At 43.4% G+C, this 7921-nt stretch overlaps 1 pseudogene; it reads left to right on the top strand.

Annotated features, from left to right (window-relative positions):
* Positions 1 to 500: 500 nt before the first annotated feature.
* LOC103272085 lies at positions 501 to 1320 on the top strand (annotated as a pseudogene).
* Positions 1321 to 7921: the final 6601 nt, after the last annotated feature.

Below are 7921 nucleotides of genomic sequence, written 5' to 3'. Positions count from 1 at the left end.
GCATGCTTGAGTTCCTTGTAGAAACTAGATGTGAGATATAGAGTTGGTACATAATTTTTCCCAGTCTGTGGGCTGTCTCCCTGGCTCTTGATGGGTGCTTTGGCTTTGTTTGTCAGTTTGATGAAGTCCCACTTGTCTATCTTATCTCTTATAGCATGGTCACTTGGGGTTTTGATTAGGAATTGGTTGCCTATTCCATCCAATTTCCATAAGGATGTCTTCTGCATTTTCTAAGGTTCATTGCTTCAGGATGGAGCTCAGGAAATGGGATGCTGATGACAGAACTGGAGGATTAAAGACCTTCACAATCATAAATCTCTAAAATTTTCTTCTATGCAGAAGACAACATAAGGGAAACACTTCATGATATTGAGTTTTTTTGGATGTAATTATTTTATAAAGACTACAAAGAGACACAGACAATCAGAGACCATTTAAAAATGGGCTCTCATTCCACAGGCATTGCAGACACCACCACCTTGAGCCCTTTTCCATAAGCCATGGTCAACTCCGGCATGTTTTTCAACTTTGCCTTATATGGTGAACACTTCATCCGCAGCTCCTTTGAGCTGTTTGCAGACAGAGGTCCAAAGACTGCAGAAAACTTTCAGGCTCTGAGCACTGAAGAGAAAGGATTTGGTTATAAAGGTTTCTGCTTTCACAGAATTATTCCAGAGTTTATGTGCCAGGGTGGTGACTTCACATGCAATACTTGCACTGGCAGCAAGTTAATCTCTGGGGAGAAATTTGATGAGAACTTCATCCTGAAGCACACAGTTCCTGACATCTTGTCCAAGGAAAATGCTGGACCCAATACAAATGGTTCCCAGTTTTTCTTTCTTTTTTTCTTTTCATTTATTTATTTTTATTTGAGTTGGAGTCTCACTCTATTGCCCAGACTGGAATGCAGTGGTCTCTCCCAGCCACCACAGCCTCGACCTGCTGGGCTCCAGCGATCCTTCCTCCTCAGCCTTCCAAGTAGCTGGAATTACAGGCATGCACTATCATGCCCGGCTGATTTTTTGATTTATTGTAGAGATGAGGTCTCCCTGCCCAGGCAGGTCTCGAACCCGTGGGATCAGGCAATCCACTCACCTCAGCTTTCCAAAAGCGCAGGATTACAGACTGAGCCACTGAGCCTGGCTGGTTCCCAGCTTTTCATAGGCACTATTAAGACTGAATGGTTGGATAGTAAGCATTCATGTGGTCTTTGAGGAGGGGAAAGCGGGCATGAATGTTTTATAAGCCATGGAGGACTTTGAGTCCAAGAATGGCAAGTCCAATAAGTTCACTATTGCCGACTGTGGACAACTCAAATAAATTGGACATGTTTTATTTTAACTACCAGAACATTCCTTCTGTAGCTTGGGAGAGCACCTCTCCATCCCATTTGCATGCAATATCCTATAATCTTTTTGCTCTTGCTGTAGTCCTTTGGCTTCCATATTTTCCTTATTCCCTTTCCAGTATAGTTGGATTGAAGAGAAACATAAACTAAATAACAAAAAGAAATGTGTTCACAATAAAAGAAGAAATGGACAGGATGAAAGCCAACCTGAAATGTGAGAGAAACCATTTGTACATCACATACATTATGAGATTTTAAATCCAGAATAAATAAAGAACACTTGCAGTCAAAGAACAAAATCAAACGAATACCCATTTGTATTTTTTTCAGAGACAGGGTCTTGTTCTTTCTTCCAGGATAAAGTGCAATGGTGGACTCATAGCTCACTACAACCTTGAACTCCTGAGTTGTGTGATCCTTCTACATCCACCTCCCAGGATGCACATGAAAATAAGTTCAACATCACTCAGTATTAGAGACATGCAAAGCAAATGATTTCACACTCATCAGGGTGGCCATTAAATAAAAAACAAAAAATGACAAGTGTTGGCCAGGATGTAGAGAAATTGGAACTCTTGGTACCATTCTTAGATAAGTAAAATGGTGCAGCCATTGTGCAAATATTATAGGAGTTACTTTTTAAAAATTAGAAATAGACTAACAGATGATCCAGCAATTCCACTTCAGGTTATGTAGAGTAATTGGAAGCAGAATTTTTAGGAGACCTTCATGCACTCATGTCCACTGCAGCACTATTCACAGTAGCCATGAGGGGGAAGCAACACAAGTGTCCACCAGTGGAGGAGTGGATGGAGAAATGGGCTAAGACACACAGGGATGCTCTTCAGCCTGTAAAAAAGGGAAATTCTGACACATGCTGTAACATAGATGAACATGGACATGTTAACTAAAATAACCCCATCACCAAAGGTCAATTCTGCCTGATTTCACTACCATGGGATATCTAAAGTAGTCAAATTTATAGAAACAGTAAAAGGAACTTGAACCAAAAATTTCTCTAAACTATAAAGTTGGCCAGATGCAGTTATCACCCCTGTAATCCCAGCACTTTGGGAGATGAACGCAAGAGGATTACCTGAGCCCAGGAGTCCAACCAGCCTGGGAAACTTGAAGAGACCTCGTCTCTACATTACATTTTAAAAATTAGCTGGGCTTGGTGGTGGGCACCATATAGTTCCAGCTACTTGGAAGGCTAAGGTAGAAGAATTACCTGGGTCCAGCAGGTCGAGGTTGCAGTGGCCGTGAGTATGTCATAGCACTCCATCCGGGGCAACAGAGTGAGACACTGACTCTAAATAAATCAGCAGTCCTGCAAAAATTTTTTTAAAAAGTCATAACAACAACAAAACACCTCCTCAGGAGAACACAAGATCCCCTCATACTCCCACAGTCACCACAGTGAGGTGATTCAGAAGGTCTCAGAACAGGACGCCTTCAGGCATCTTGCATATGTCCTGGTTAAATAAGTGCATGGTGAAGGGAGATGGTGAATTTGAGTCTTGAATTTGTACGTCAAAAGAAAAGGGCGTTCTTACAGATATGAAAAAATTCAGGAAACAAGAATCACACAAACTGAGTTTTGAATCTGATTTGACCACCCCCCACCACCACCAAAAAAAAAATCAGAGTTGGGCGCAGTGGCTCACAACTGTAATCCCAGCACTTTGGGAGGCAAAGGCAAGAGGATTGTCTGAGTCCAGGTGTTCAAGACCCACTTGGGTAACATGGCGAGACCACATGTATACAATAAAAAAATAGCCAGGCCTAGTGCACACCTGTAGTTCCAACTACTTGGAAAGCTGTGGCGGTAGGATTGCCTGAGCCCAGCAGGTCGAGGTTGTGGTGGCCATGAGCAGGCCCACTGCACTCCAGCCTGGCCAGAATAAGACTACTCTTCCAAAAAAATAAAAGCAATTAAATAAGAACTGTCTACATTAAAATTTTTATTTTGCAGTATTATATACATATATATACTATACCTCAATATTATGTTACAGACCTCCCCCCAGTTCCTGGGTCATTATTTATGAACATTATTTTAAAGGCTACCTAATATCACATCACATGAATAAACTCTAATTTATTTAGTTATTTTTCAAGTGTGAGACATTGCACTGGTGAGTCTTTGCAACAAAATACAAAGAAAAGCTGTTGCAGGGCCTTAGAGGAGGAAACAGGGAGCTGTTGTTCAGTAGGAAGAGAGAGTCACTTCTGCAAGATAAGAATGTTTTGGAGATCTGTTGCACAAGAAGAAGAATATATACAACATACTAAATCACACACTAGGTAATGGTGCTAAATTTTATGTTAGGTGATCCTTACTATAAGTAAAAACACAAACTTTTTTGAAAGCAAGATTTGTTAAGAGGACAGAAAAGCTCCCACGGTAGGATGGGACCTGAGGGGTTGCCCAGCACAAACATTTTAAAAGGTCAAATCCTAGTGTGATGAACCCTAAGGTGTTTGAGAACTTCCTGTCCCAGCAAGATCAACTGAGTGGTTTGAGGTTGCGTGTTCTGTCTCCTATCAGCCTTTTCCATGAGCCCTTCCAGCCCCAGGTGGTTGGCTGCTCTTGGTGTCCCTTAGCCCCCTTGAAAGCTTGCATTGGGGGAACAGCGAGTTGAGGGTCCAAGGTCAAGAAGAATGTGTGGCAAAGGAAGGAGAGAGTGGAGGAGAAAGGAGTGTTGAGGGGAGAAAGGAATGTTGAGGGGACAGATCAAAGATCCAACAGAGCTGCAGAGAAAGTCTCAGGTGTAAGACAAAAAAGGAGGAACAGGAATCAGGGATGATGAGGGAGAAGGCTTAGATGAGCCAAGTGAGAAGTTCACAAGTCAGCTGTCCAGACCTTTCATGGGAGCCCCATTGTCTTTAGAAAAACTTTGCCATTTCTGCAGACGTCGGATTGAATTAGTGCCATGATGCTGTTGAAGGCAGGAGGTAAAAGAAGGGAGGATGCAGCCCAGAAAGAGAGCTTCTCATGGGGTTAACAGACAGTTAAACAGGAGAGAAAATCCTAACAGGAGCAGTCTGTTTCAACTTGCTGCAGGATTCCCGTATTTGAAGCCTGGGAATTCCTGTCCTCTCCCCATGCCCAGATGGTCTCCAGGTGGGGTGAGAGAGGGGAAAGAGTTCCCTTAGGTAGTTGTGAGCAAGGAGATTTATGTATACTCAACTCTATCCTACTACAAGGGGGCATGGGTCATTTGGGTAGGCACAAAGACTTCAAAAAATCTGGGACCAAGGTATTTATTCATCAGGGATACTTATTCAGGACTAGGTTTCCCCATCCCTGGTCTCAGGGCCTCACTTCTTTCCTAATTTAGTATAGTGCATATCCAAGTCTGAAAGTTTCATTGAAGGTTTTCCTCTTGATAATTAGGGCTGCTTCTTATTTTCAATCTTCAAGAGACAGCAGGAAATGAGATTCCCTCAACTCTCACCCTTTTCTTTTAATTACTCACTGATAGATCTGAGCCAGTACCTTATTCTCCTCAATGCATCAGTGGCACTTGTGAATCGTCACCCAATGCCACACTCCTGCTGCTGTCATTTCTATCCAATTTTGAGACCCAGACTATGTTCCAGCAGTGCTTGTCCTGTAGCTCATCTGTGGTCACCAAAGGTGATCTCTCAGTGGACAAGTATCATGGGACTGTCGTCTATCCACCTGCCAGTTGAGATCCTGCGGGGAGTCATCCAACTCCAGCCATCCTGCAGGGAGTCATCCAACTCCAGAATCTATCCTTCAGTTGGTTTCCCAGGACCACTCCCAGTGCCAGTTGTTGGTTCACGTTCCCTAGAAGCAGATGATGAGAAATGGGATTCAGGAGGTGAACTGAGGCAGTGCTACAAGGATCCCAGGAAGGGGAGCTCAAGGAACCAAGCAGAGAACATGTTTGGCTGGAGACTTGCTTCAACCTGGTCCCACAGTGAACTCTGATCCCACACAGCAGCACAGAGGTTTTCTCACTTTAGAGCTTGTAGATCCCCGGACCATTCAGACCCTAGCTGTTGCCCGTTCTCAGGAGTTGGTGGAGGGAAACAACCTGGAACAGGTGGATCTAATTCAGTGAGGGTAAATCTCTAAAGAAGGCATGTTGGGGGTATGAGCCCAAAGGAAGGGCAAGTGAGCTGGGCATCAATAGCCTCCACTACAGGATTAAATCCTTTTAGAGAAAGATATCAGATAGGCTTGTTCTTGGAAGGCTGACATTGATGAGGTGAAATGTTAGGTGTTTAGGTTAGAATTTAATTCTGATGCCTCCGGAACTTAATTAATTTTGGATTGGAGATTCGATGTGTTTTGGGCTCTAAAACACCAAATGCATACCGACATTGGCCTTGGGGAGGTGTGCCACAGTTTTTTATTTGTCTGCAGCACTCCTAATAGATTCTGAAAAGGTCATGCCTCCAAAGCAAGCTATGACTTCTCAACCTCATTGGAAGCAGACACTGAAACTCTACACTCACCATGGAAACCACTTCTCATGGACTTTGGGACCTGCCACAATTACTGTCCAGCATTCACCACCTTTACCCAGACAGTTCAAGATTCTTTTCTAGTCTGACGCTCCCACACTCAGACTGTCTTCTTCCATTAAATGTCCAAGAACTCTCAGCTCAAGGTCTGTGTCCATGATAGCCTGTTGTCCTCTAATCCCTCTTGGCTCTCTAGCCTCGCAGGCCCCACTGGATTCTGTTCTCCCTGTCCTCTATAGTCTCTCTCAACTCCGTGTCTGCCTGAATATCTGGTCCTCTGTCTTGCTCACAATGTCATGACACTAATCTGCTTCTTCAAAAATCTCACCCTTCCCTCATGTCCACATCTCACCCTTCATACCCATGCAAGTTGAAAGAATAGCACCCTTGGCTTCACCCAGCAGTTTGGCTGTTCTTTCCATAACAGTTAGGGGGATCCCACCACTTATAGTGCCAGAACTACCCTGGAGTCAGTCCCCAATAAAGATGTCCTCCTTGGCCTTAGTAATTCCTCTTCATAGCAAATTGCACCAAATACGTGGACTCCCTTCTCAAACTTTAAAATTACTCATCCCCAGTCTTCCCATTTGGCCAGGCCACACCTCACTGCCCAAATCTGGACTCAACACCCCACATGGTGAGCAAGTCTTTAAAGATCCAGACCCAAAATGAACAGGCATAAAAGCAAGACCACTAAGGTGGTAGTTTCTATTTCTTATTTCCGGGGTCTTGTGTGTGGATTATATGCATGAACGCACACCAACATTGTGAAAAGCAACAAAGAAATGTGAGGACCAAAATGTCTGCTCCAAGGCAGATACCGGGGTGGGTTCAGGGTCTAATTTCCTGGGGTAGCCATTTGTCCAGTCCTCTGGCTTTTTATGAAGTCCTTACATTTTTTACCTGTGTGATTAGAACAAGGTGGGTGATTAGAGGCCCTAGGTTCACCAACTCCTGCCTCTTCCAACTCCTTGAGGTCACCAAATTCCTTGGCTCATGGCCCAACCTCATATCACTATCTCCCCAGACATACGCTCCTTCTTCTTCTGGACTCAAATCTCTTTCTGCCTCTCCCTGGAAAAATACTTGAGATTCCCTTAGAGTCTATACAGATAATCCAGGAGAATCTCATAAGGTGAAGATCTCAATGATATCACACTTAAAAGCCCTGTTGTCACAAAGAGTAATTTTCTCGGACTCTGGATGTAGTCCCCAGATATACTGGGGAGACTTAATTCTGCTGACCACAGCATTAGAGAAACGTCCCAATGTCTGTCTTCATATACAAAAGCTTTTGACAGCACTCTCATATTCCAATTCTGTGTACTTGATCATGGTAAAGTCTGTGTCAAGGTCTTAGCTCCCTATATTCCCCCAGCACTATGTGAGGGTCCTGTGGCTTCTCAGCCCTTCCAACATTTGCACTATCAGCCCAATGTGGCCTCCAATTGGGTTAAAAGGTGAAGAAGGTCACTAGAAAATGGCACCAGCTGTATTGTGGCACCCTCATTGGGAAAGATCTGGTCTCATGACTTTAATAAGGTCACATCTTACTTGAACAGGATCATATCCTACGCATGACTTCTCTAAGTGATCCGACTCTGCAGGAATACAGTCAAAACATAACCTGGACAGTGAACAGCAGAAAGCTCATTATGTTTGCCATGGACTTGCTTATTCCACTTGTAATGAACATGGCCATCAAACTAATGGATAAAGTGATTGATTTTCTCGTGGATGAGATAAGGACATTCCTGATTTACGGAATAAATACATGTGCAGCTGAACTGGCAATGATGATCGTCAACCCAATGTTTAAATATCTAATTGAGAAGAAGTATGTGTACATTCTAAACAACATTGCATCCAAATACCTGGCTGTGGAATCATTCAAAAGCAAAATCACACACTTGTTCCATAAGATGATGCCTCAACAATGAGCACAAGTGAGTGTGGTTTAATACCGACTTAAACATCCAGGGCAGTAACAACTTGATACTCAGGAAATCTTAACAGACAACATCCCATGTTATTTTTAACAGATGATGCTCATGGACCGGCAGTGACTGTATA

This window comes from Carlito syrichta, unplaced genomic scaffold (assembly GCF_000164805.1).
Source record: "Carlito syrichta isolate Samal-C Ts95f unplaced genomic scaffold, Tarsius_syrichta-2.0.1 Scaffold3805, whole genome shotgun sequence".
Lineage (NCBI taxonomy): Eukaryota > Metazoa > Chordata > Mammalia > Primates > Tarsiidae > Carlito > Carlito syrichta.
The sequence above is the reverse complement of the archived record's forward strand: the minus strand, read 5'-3'. Positions and strand labels throughout refer to the sequence as shown.